The sequence below is a fragment of the Solanum verrucosum genome, unplaced genomic scaffold (assembly GCF_900185275.1).
Source record: "Solanum verrucosum unplaced genomic scaffold, falcon-dt-bn FXZP01000062.1, whole genome shotgun sequence".
Classification (NCBI taxonomy): domain Eukaryota; kingdom Viridiplantae; phylum Streptophyta; class Magnoliopsida; order Solanales; family Solanaceae; genus Solanum; species Solanum verrucosum.
This window is the reverse complement of record NW_026020477.1, coordinates 3,388,157-3,399,556: the sequence shown is the minus strand read 5'-3', so window position 1 is coordinate 3,399,556 and position 11,400 is coordinate 3,388,157. Positions and strand designations below refer to the sequence as shown.

At 36.4% G+C, this 11,400-nt stretch overlaps 1 pseudogene; it reads right to left on the bottom strand.

The window, feature by feature from the left end:
- Positions 1 to 436: 436 nt before the first annotated feature.
- Positions 437 to 10,650, bottom strand: LOC125809386 (kinesin-like protein KIN-14B; annotated as a pseudogene).
- Between the last annotated feature and the right edge of the window lie 750 nt (positions 10,651 to 11,400).

The window sequence follows — 11,400 nt, the reverse complement described above, 5'->3', positions numbered from 1 at the left end:
CATAATTAGATGAAAAATATATGATATATGCATGTAAATTCATTATTAGATATATCATATAATTGAAAATATATATGTATATAATTGCAATTGATTGTCTCAATATCTTTGATGTATTTGCAATTGCAGAGTCAAATAAGCTCTTCATAAATCGCAGAATACTTTTTCACCATCATTCAACATGCCATGTAACCCTTCAACAGTTCAACAAAAACAATTTTTGTATAGCAATGGTCAAGATTAGAGCCTCAGAAATGAATAATAATTTGATGCACCAAAAAACTTGTATAGCCACTTACACAATGTTACAACTATACACAACTTGAAATCCCAAAATTGAAAATTGGGGTAGCATTACCGCGTATTTTTACCAAAATTACAAGCCAAGTAGGCAACACAACTGAAATAATCAGCACATCCGAAGCAATAAGACCTATCATGATCTGACATCCTTCAGCAGTCCGCCCTTCTCAAGTTCATCAACAAGGTCTCTCAATGTTGGAACCTTCCCGGCAAGAGTCCCGTAGAGTCTGGAATACCGAACTCTGGTTCCTTCTGCTGTCTTTGCAAGAGTAAGAACGCTTAGAGACTCCGGGAGCTGTGTGAATAATTGTTTCATCTCATCCAAGCTCAAATTTTCAAGAATAGGTGGTCTGGGAACGACTTGGACAATCTCACCCCCCTTTAGGTTCTTGAACTTGTGCGATCTGCTTTAACGACTAGTTCAGAGTTTGAGTTAGCTCCACATTTGACGATAAATGGGCTTGTTGAACCTGTGTTGAACTGAAGAACATTCCACTGTGTCACGTCAGTTTCACTCCCTAATCTCACCTTCGCAGGAGGCCGAGAAGCATGTACATTTTCATGATGCCGGTCATCCTCTTCAGGAATTAACTGTCAAATTGTTAGCAAAAATAAAATACATTAGTTGAAAGGAGAAAAAGTATCCTAGCTGAATGACCCTCTCATAAATGGATAGAACTGGAAATATATCTGCAAATAAAGTTGGACTAAAATTTGTAATCTGAAATTATAACGCCCGTTTCAGTTCAGCAATTTATCTTCTGCTATGTAGCTCAAACTCTTCAAAACTATCAGCAGATTCTCCAAAATTAGTGATTTTTTGGAGAACTCAACAAGGGTGCAGCATCAAAAGTGAAGAATCCGTGCAACTTAGATCTTCTGTGCTTTGCTATCGCACTTGCAGTTGGTAATAGCATCCACTCAAATATTAAAAGCTAGACACAAATTTCTTTCTAAGACAGTATTTTCTCGAGTCAATAAAATGTTATCACATATACACACAACCTCTGCAGGTAAATATCGCCAAACAAGCCTTCCTCAGCTAATTGAAGATCTGCACATCTACAGTACTCGTGAAAAATTGATGCTAAAACATTGTATAATACCCAACATTTGGACTCCTATGTTCAGGATGACAAACAGAAAGACGAGATAGTTAACAACCAGCAGCGATAAAAGTAACTAGCTAGGTACCTCAACAGCATGTCGTGCTTCATCAATATGCCTCTGAGCACGGGGATGATCAATGTCAAGCAAGGAAGGCATTCGTTCTGCAAGTTCATCTAGAGAAGCTAGCATAGGTTTCTTCTTACTCTTACTGAAGGTGTTCACAGAGGATTACCTCCTGTTAAAATTAATTCATCAGATTGGTCCTGCCTTTTGATTCACTAGCACAGTTAACAAAACAAACGATCCAGAGAACAGTGACTGGGAAATTAATAAAACACCTTGACTAGTTTCAAAATGCCATCGAGGGAAACCAAGGATGCAAGTAGGACATCTTCGCCTGCAGTAGAAGGATTTCGAACCGGTGAGCTCCCATCTTCTAATGTCAACATTGTCATATCACTTCTTATTTGTTTATGAGAGAAAATAACTGAGTCATACTAGCCTTCTAACTATCTAAATTCAAATAAAATGATATATGCAAGAAAAATGAGTTCATACGACAAGCTGTGGGCGATTCAGTAACCTAGGCATAAGGATATTGTGGATAATCATCCTCAACCCAACTTCTTAACACCTCCTGGAATCATTTAGAAGTTCAGCATATCATATCATATCATCTATTACTAAAGGTGGGAACAAAAAAAGTTTAAAGTTGGGTTACAAAAATGCTCTTTGCTATATTTTTTTTAATATTAAAATATGTCTTTCATTAATTTTTAAAATTAAAATAATAGACTTCCAAGCAAAGCACGTGCAGTGGACTATTTATTGGTCATTCTCTTTTCCTCATTAACATAGTAAATATATATTTATTCTTTGTCTTTATTAATTTTGTTAGATATATTACGTCCATTTCTTAAATCTAGAGCAAGAGCTCTTTGCTATATCACATACTATTATATGCTATATTATCATAATTAGTTTTACATTGTTCAATATTTCTTATTTTGCACAAAAATAACCAAAATTAAATGAAAAGAATTAGTTAACACTCTTATATTTGCATAGAACAACATATACAAAAAAATAATGTAATTAATTAATAATTATCAACGTTAGATTAGGCCTATAGAAATTTGTATGACAGTAAAGAATAAACGTGTGGAGCACATTTCCAGAACTAGTACACATAAAGTGAGGTTCTTGCTTTACAGTTTATCAAGCAATTGTTGTTCACTTAAATTATTAATTAACTCTACAATAGAAAGAAAATGGCATGATACTATGCCTTTTTTCTTCATCAAAAGAGATCCAAAGTAGATGATCTTCGGCTATGTTGGTTCATCGGTAGCTAGGGGCAATTATTCAGTATTACTTGGAGATAACGTATATTAACAAAAGTAACAATTCAATCTACTAACACACTTTTGTGAACAACAGATTCTAAAGCTGAACGCAACTTTGCCACATGGATAGAGTCTTCTGCCACTTCAGTTGACAGTGTATCTGCAATGTCCTGATAAAGAATTGAATAAGAACAGGATCAAGACAAAAGAGACCCTAATTGGATCCAATCAATCTTTCTTGTGTAAAATTGTATAAACACTACGATAAACTGTAAGCAATTAAAACAAACTAATTGACAAAACTGCAAAGTAAGTTTCTTTCTTCTTTTTTTTGAGGGGTAGGGGGAATAAATAAGTTTCGGCTACTCTCCCCCCAAACCACCCCTAAATTGATAGATAGAGAACATAGCTGCCCGTGTAACAAATAGCAAAACCTGGTCAGAGATTTAAGATGTGGCTTTGTACATGCAAGCTCAATTGCACTACTTTCTAAAATATTAAAATATAGCTTTGAAAGGAGTGTCCCTGAGTTAAAAGTCTTCAGCTGCCCACGCCAAAGCTATGTTGTTTCTATGATAAGTGAGAATAACCTGACAAGACACCCATGAATGAGCAAAACTTGCTCACCTGGAGCCCATTCAAACAAAATTTTAGATTTTTGGTATAGTGGATATGACTCTAGATATTTCCTATGTCTTACTTGTGGGACTAAATCCTGGTGTTTGTATTTTGAGACAGGAACTTCTAACCGGACTTCTTCCACCTTTGGCAACCATAGAAATGTAATCCCCAACAAAAAAAATGCAAGTACCAACAGGTCAAAGGAAAAGTGGAAAGAGAGAAGAAGTTTTGGTGGCCCCTCTGACTTTTATTTTGTAACAAGGGGTGAAAGAGAAAGAACAAAAGGAAGAACTTATTACTTTTCCCAACATATTTAAAGTTCGAAAGTTGCCATTGTTTCTAAGAGATGCAAGGAGTCTGTTAAATTAGGTCTTAGGCCTAACTCACACCCCAAAAGCTAGCTCAAAGGGAGGAGGATTGCCCAAGCCATATAAGGAGTCCACCCATCTCATTAACCACCGATGTGGGACTTTTGTCATTCTTTAACACCCCACCTCACGCCCAGTGCTTAGCATCTGGTGCGTGGGCAATTTTGATTTTGGGGGCCCCAACATTGGGTGAGACGGGCCCTGCTCTGATACCATGTTAAATTAGGTCTTAGACCTAACTGACACTCCAAAAGCTAGCTCAAAGGGAGGAGGATTGCCCAAGCCATATAAGGAGTCCACCCATCTCATTAACCACCGATGTGGGACTTTTGTCATTCTTTAACAGAGTCTCAGATCAAAATTAGCTCTAAAGGAGAGTTATCACGTATCGCCAGCCCCCTTCGAAAAGGAGGAGAAAATACAGAAAACATACGTAAACAATCATTTTACAATCACCCAAACAACAAAAGTGACAACCACAAGTAAACTCAAACACATATGTTCTTAGAAGCATAATCCAAATCACCTAGAAAACTTATATTGCATATGTTGTAGTTCTTTTTTTTTTTTTTGAAAGGTAAAAGAAAAAAAAATACTACAACATATGGACATATGTTGTAGTATTGCTGATAAGTGTTCCTTAAATTTAAAGGCCCGTCTTAACAACAGGTCAGACATCAAAGTTAGCACACTGCTTCAAGATTTTGATTCACATGACAAACAACATAAATGTTATAATTTTAAAGAAAAATGTAAAAAGCAAGTGTAGGTCAATTCTTCGAAAAGAATTCAAAAGCTTGTGTGTCAGTTCTTCAAAGAAAACTCAAAAGCTGCATGGGGAGATGAATATGTAGCATTAATGCTAATAGCAATAAAAGTAATAACCCTAACATCCCTAAAAGATAAACAACTATGTGTATTGTGAACAAATTATGATACTTAGACATGGATAAACAAGTGAAAAATATAATAATGAAATGCAAAAGAAGTGGAGCAGCAAATAGAAACATGTCACTTTAAGATTAAGATATAATGCACAACTCTGGTATACAGTCTAAATTTCCCAAGGAAAAGTTTTTGATTGAAAGGGTTACCCCAAATCCTACCCTCCCCAGGCCTCACTTGTGGGATTACACTTGGTATGTAGTTGAATAGTATATAGTGGAGGGAGTAAAATGCAAAGATCACATGGAAGTACTTTCAAGTGCTGGAGTTGGGAATTAGGCCTGCGTAAAAATCGGGTCAAACCATTAACCCGAACTGATTTTCGGTTTATTGGGCTAACGGGTCGGGATATTGGGTAATTGGTTCGGGGCTCGGTTCAGTAATTTTTTTTATTGGATTAACGGTTCGGGGGTCGGGTTGGGAAGGAAAAATCTCGGGGTACCCGATACCCCGATAAGACCCGCTATTTTTTTCCCTAATTTCTAATTTCACAATTCTCATTTCTCAGTTAGGGACTTAGCCACTTAGGGTTTTTAATTTTTAGGACTTGAAAACTTTTCTCGACTTCTCGCCGCTCCTCTCGTTTCTCCAAATTCCAAACTCCAAAGTTTTTACAATTTCCAAACTCAGGCGAGGTGACGACTTGACTCCAGTCACTCAGGCGTTCGGCGAGGCGAAGACTACTCTAGTCACTCAGGCGAGGACGCAACTCGCAAGGTAATGACTAACGATGACACCTCAAGCCTGCAATTTTTTTATTCGTTCCATTTATCATCATGTATGTCTATTTTCATGATTCAAACAAAGGAACAGAATATTGACTTGTTAGTCGAGCTTCAGTTACTCGTTTGTTGTCTAGTCGGATTGAGATATGAATTCAGTGCATTTGTGTACTATATTCTAGTCTAATGGATGATTTTCGCAATGGTGGAGTTCATTTGTAGCAGCCTATTCTGCATTGGTGTTAAAATTTCCTCCTTTAAATGTCATTTGTTGGTTGTCTAATAGGTAAACAAGCTCAAATTTCAGAAGTTAGAAGCTCGATTGCTCGAGACTAGACTTCGAGTCTTACTCTTCTCAGTTCTCACGACTTCTGCACAGACCTACTCGGCTCTCCAGTCTTAGGTTCTCAATCGCTCACTGCTCACGCCTCACAAGTAAGTCTCAAAATTTTAAATTCACTTAATTTCAAGATTTCACTATGAAGTGTGATGTTTGGCATTACTGTTTTATTTGAACTGACATTTGGTTTGTTTGGCACTTTGGCTCATTTGCTTGTAATTGTCTTTAGTTGTTGCTTTGTGTGATACTGTGATGTGCCTATTGTTATGACTCATGTGTGTGAAATCTGATTCTACTTAGCCAACTGATTGTACTTTGTAGTTCTTGCTTTAATAAAACTAATTACTCTTTGTTTAGTTCCTTCAAGGCTTCAACAGTTCATTGCTTCATCGACCTCTTATAAAAAATAGTTCAATAAACGATTATTTTATATCTTTTCATAGTTTTTGGTGAAAGTATCATGGCTGAAAATATAATAATTGATAAGGTTATTGGTGAAAGTGGAGCTTCTAGTTCAAATGCAATAGGTCAAAGTCAAATTGTTGAGTCCCAAGTAAAGAAAGGAAGGAAAAAAAAATCTCGTGCGTGGGATCATTTTTCTCGTAAAACTGATTCTGATGGAAGTGAAAAGGGTGTTTGCAACTACTGTAAGAGAGTATTTTGCTGACACAAAAGAACATGGTATGACGTCAATGCTTACTCATGTAGCCAAATGCCCAAAGATGCCTTATAATATTGATATTAAACAATCAAGATTAGCATTTTAACCAATGATAGGGGGTAACAAGGGTGATGTAGTTGTTGTTCCATGGAAATTTGACCAGGAAGAGTGTAGAAAGGCCTTGTGTCGTATGGTAATTATTGATGAACTTCCTTTCAGATTTGTTGAAAAGGAAGGTTTTAAACAATTTATGAAAGTAGCACAACCTTGTTTCCACATTCCTTCCCGTACCACCGTGACTCGTGATTGTTTTGATCTTTTTGATGAAGAAAAATATAAGTTGATGGCTGTTTTTAAGGAAACACAACAAAGGGTGTCTTTAACCACGGATACTTGGACTTCCATTCAAAGAATCAATTGTATGGTCATTAATGCTCATTGGTTTGATAAAAATTGGACTTTGCATAAACGAATTATCAATTTTTGTCCAATCTCTAGTCATAGAGGTGAAGATCTTGGAAAGTCTATTAGTAAGTGCTTACATGAGTGGGAATTATATCGAATTTTCACTGTTACAGTTGATAATGTTGGTTCAAAAAGTGTGGCAATAACTGAGTTGTCTAAGCAATTAACTAAATGGGGGACCAACCTAATGGGTGGTAGTCACATTCATATAAGGTGTATGGCTCATATTGTAAATCTTATTGTTCAAGACAGTACAAAAGAAGCAAACGTGTGTATTGAACGGGTTAGGCAAGCGTGAGATACATCAGGCAATCTCCTGCTTGGTGGAAAAAGTTCCAAGAATGTTGTGAAGATGAAAATCTTGCTAAAAAGTCTTTATGCTTAGATGTTCCTACAAGGTGGAATTCCACCTACATGATGTTTAAATCAGGTTATTGAATATGAAGGTGCAAATGTAGAGTACGCCGATCGTGATATTGGCTTGGCACTACATCTTTAAGTTTGTTGATATTGTGGATAAAAATTCTACAGGTACACTTTTGAGTAGTGATTGGGAGGGCGTAAAGAGAATTATAAAATTTCTTGAAATGTTTTTTAATCTTACTTTGAAGATATCTGGATCACGATATGTTACATCAAATTTTCATATTCTTGAAATTTGTCAAGTTGGTGTTTACTTGAATCAATTGATATCAAATAAAGATCGTGTTTTGGCTAAAGTGGCAAAAAATATGAAGGAGAAATTTGACAAATATTGGGGTGATACTGAAAAAATGAATAAGATGGTTTTCATACCATGTGTTTGGATCCTCGTCACAAATTTAGCACTCTTAGCTTTGCACTTAAGAAGATGTTTGGAGAAAAGGGGGCTGCTGTAGAAATTGGTGTGCGAACGTACATGGAATCTTTATTTAATGAGTATACAATGCCTATTTCAAATGATAAAAATGGCCAATGTTCTTCAATTGAGGTGGATACTTCTGATTCAAGGTCTCTAGGAGGCTTAGGAATTTTTTTTGAGGAATTACAAAAACATACATCTAAAAAGGGAGGAGCAAGTTCAAAGTCAGAATTAGTTAAATATCTTGATGAATAAAATGAAGTTGGAAAATCAGATTTTGATGTATTGCTTTGGTGGAAAGTTAACTCACCTAGATTTCCACTTCTTTCTGAGATGGCTCGAGATGTGTTGGCTATTCCCGTTTCAAGTGTGGCGTCTGAATGTGCTTTTAGTACTGGAGGGCGCATACTTGATTCATTTAGGAGTTCATTAACTCCTAAATTGGTACAAGCTCTAGTGTGCCTTCAAGATTGGCTTCGGAGTGAGCCGCAACCCATAAGTATTGAGGAAAATTTAGATTTTCTTGAGCAACATGAAGAAGGTAAGAAAAGAACCCCATTGATGTAAAATTGTGAATAGTTTATTTAATATTTTTATTGTTTAAGCCTTGACTTGTTATCGTATTTCTCTTTAGATTTGGCTAAACTTGGAAAAGAACTTTGCATTGATGACATGTAAAATTGGAGGTTTCCTTCACTAACTCTACTAAAGGAGAAGGAAGGTAGATGTCTTACTATTGAGGTGAATTTTTATATATATGTGTTATCTATGTCTAATTTATGATTGAATTCTCTTTTCTGATGACTAATGAGTGTGTTAAATTATGGTTAATACAAATACTTGTGCAAAACAAGCTCCCTGTAGAACTTGGTGTTCTTCATCAATTTATCTTGACTTTTCTTTCATTTTTAGCCATCAAAACATCTAATACTTTCTCTGTTTCTTTGTCAATCAGATTTCATCATGCCTTGACTTCATGGTTCTAATGCTCGATCACCTGTTTGGAATCACTATGAAAAGCTTGAAGAAAAAGAAGATGGATCGTGGACAATAAAATGTGTTCATTGTGGCCGTGTTACTTATTACCATTCACACAAAACTGGGACTACCTCCTTAAGGAAGCATGTTAAGCGCTGTTTGGAAAACAGGAACCAGAATCGTCAACTTTCAAGGATTGATGACTAGTTATTATTTTGTTTACTTGAACGTGAACTTTTATTACTATGTTTGGACTTAATTTTCATGTTGTGTGACTGCTATTTTGAATTTTTGAAATTATGTTTGTGCCTGTGTGGGTTGTGGCAAACTGGCAGTGACTTTATGTTGTGTTGCATTTTGACTTCTGCAATGTTGCTGACTTGCAGCTTGTAGTGCTGCTGTTTTATTCCATTATTTTAATATGATATTTCATATTTGTGTTGAGAAGTTTATTCAAGTGTTGTTGTGTTGAGAGTTTGGTGTTGCTGGCTCCCGGATATGAGTTGCTGGTTTGCTGTTGTGTTGATTGTTGAGTGTTTGGTGTTGTTGAATTGTTGTGTTGTGTTGAGAGTTGGGTGACGGCAACTGGCAAGGGCCTTATGGGTGTTGTTGTTGTGTTAACTGTTGAGAATTTGGAAAATATGGTGAGTTGGTAATTGGTATTGCTAAGAATTGATATACAAAATAGGTCGTAACTATACATGATTTCATTTATATATAATACTTTTATTACCGTATTTGGTTTTAATATTCTTTTAACTTTTTAAAGTTGTAGTACTACTTTGCAGTTTGCGCCTTGGTGACAACCTTTAAAAAGAAATGTTTTGCCTCTGTTTCGTTCTTGTTTCCAGTTTCTGTTTGCAAATTGCAGTCTATAGTAAATAATTACATGGAGTTGATTAGTTTAATTATATTGTCTTCAATTCTTCATGTGATTTTTGATTTTAAAAATTGTGTGATATGTTAACGGTTAACCCGATAACCAAACCGATAAGGATCGATAACCGATTAACTGATAACTTAATGGTTTTTTAACGGTTTAGCTAGTCTACAAATCGATAACCGATAAGCAAAACCGATAATGTTCAAAACCGAACCGAACCGACCGATATGCAGCCCAATTGGGAATTGTTAACTCTCTTTGCATATTCAGATAAGAGCTGACCAAGTGCATCAGTGCTAGGGGGCATTGCAGAACCTTGACCAGTAGACAGAAGCTCAAGCTGACCTGTTGCTCCACCAACTGTGTCATCAGTGACAGACATAAAGTCGAAGTTCTCGGCAAGCCAATTCCTGATTTGGCGTTGAAGCTCGCCTGCCAGAGTATGTACAAAAAGAGCAGCAAGACCTCTATTTCCAACCGCAAAACTTTTAGCTTCCTCATTTATCTCCCTAAGTTTTCCACCAGTTACTTGCTACCTCAGTAAGTCCTATATGATTAAATTCCAAGTCACGTAAGCCACTACCAATTGAATGTTAAATATATATACATGTACGGATAAAAAGTTAAAGAGACAAGAGAGGGAAAAAATAATAACTAAGTAAATAATAACTGATAAGTTCTTATGTTTCTTGATGTTTTGATGATCTCCTTACAAGTGCAAGGACCTGGTCCTCTACAGTATGAATACTCGTCCAGTGGTCAAAGTGTTGTACAGCTGGAAAGCTGTCTGCGTCAGAAGGTTGGTGAAGCTGCAGAGTACTCCACCAATCAGAAGCGACGAGGTTGCTTGTTCATTGGATAATAACTTTTCATGTCTAAATATATCCAAGGAAAAACAACAAACTAATTCATTCATTCAAAATGAGAGAGCTAGCACGTATTCTCAAGAACTTACTAAGAGAAGTTTGCAAGGGACCTAGTCCCTGCAAGATTGCGATGTGAAAGGATGATAAGACAGCTGTCAGAAAAGCTGCCACTTCTGATGTGGTAGGTGTACGTCCTTCCATAGAGGCAGGCTCTCAGCCAATGGGCGGTCCCAAGGAGTTTATTTTGATATAGTCTCTTCCAACAAAACATAAACTTAAGACTTGGCAAACAAAAACTTGGATTTTCTCTGAAAATTCATAAGCTTTAAAAGAAGGCCATCTTCAAGAAAGAACAATACTCATGCTCAACAAAGGGACTTGATAGAGTGCTGAAGCGTCTTTGTTGAGTTTGAGTTTTGTCAGTTTTTGTAACTTGAAAATTCTCAAGAACATTTGCAAAGACTCACTTTCAAGAAGTATTCTCCGACAAGCACAACAAGGACCTAATCAAGCTGCAAGCATCAAAGTGTGTCTTAAGAGTTATACTTCCGTGCGTATATTGTAAATCTGTTCCTAGTCTATAAAGGATTCAGATATTTTTTTTTCTGTGTGGAAAGGTCTAAGTCGGTTACAGTTAACCGATTTAGTGAGCAGTGTTGTATCTGCTCAGTCAAAGTCTAAGTCATCTAGGAGCTAGTTGATTTAGTGGGCGGTGTGGTGTCCGCTTAGCAAAGTCTATATTAATCGGTTATGATTAGTATAGTGAGCAGTGTGGTATCTGCTCTGGCTCAACTAAGTGATAAGAGATATTGCTTAGTGTGGAGATTAGCAGGCTAATCTCTTTTTGTAAAATGGCTTTTACTTTTGCTTGAGAAGATTAGTGGAAGCAGTTTGAAAAGTCCTATTGAGACAGGTCGTGGTTTTACTCCCTTGAGCAAGGAGGTTTCCACG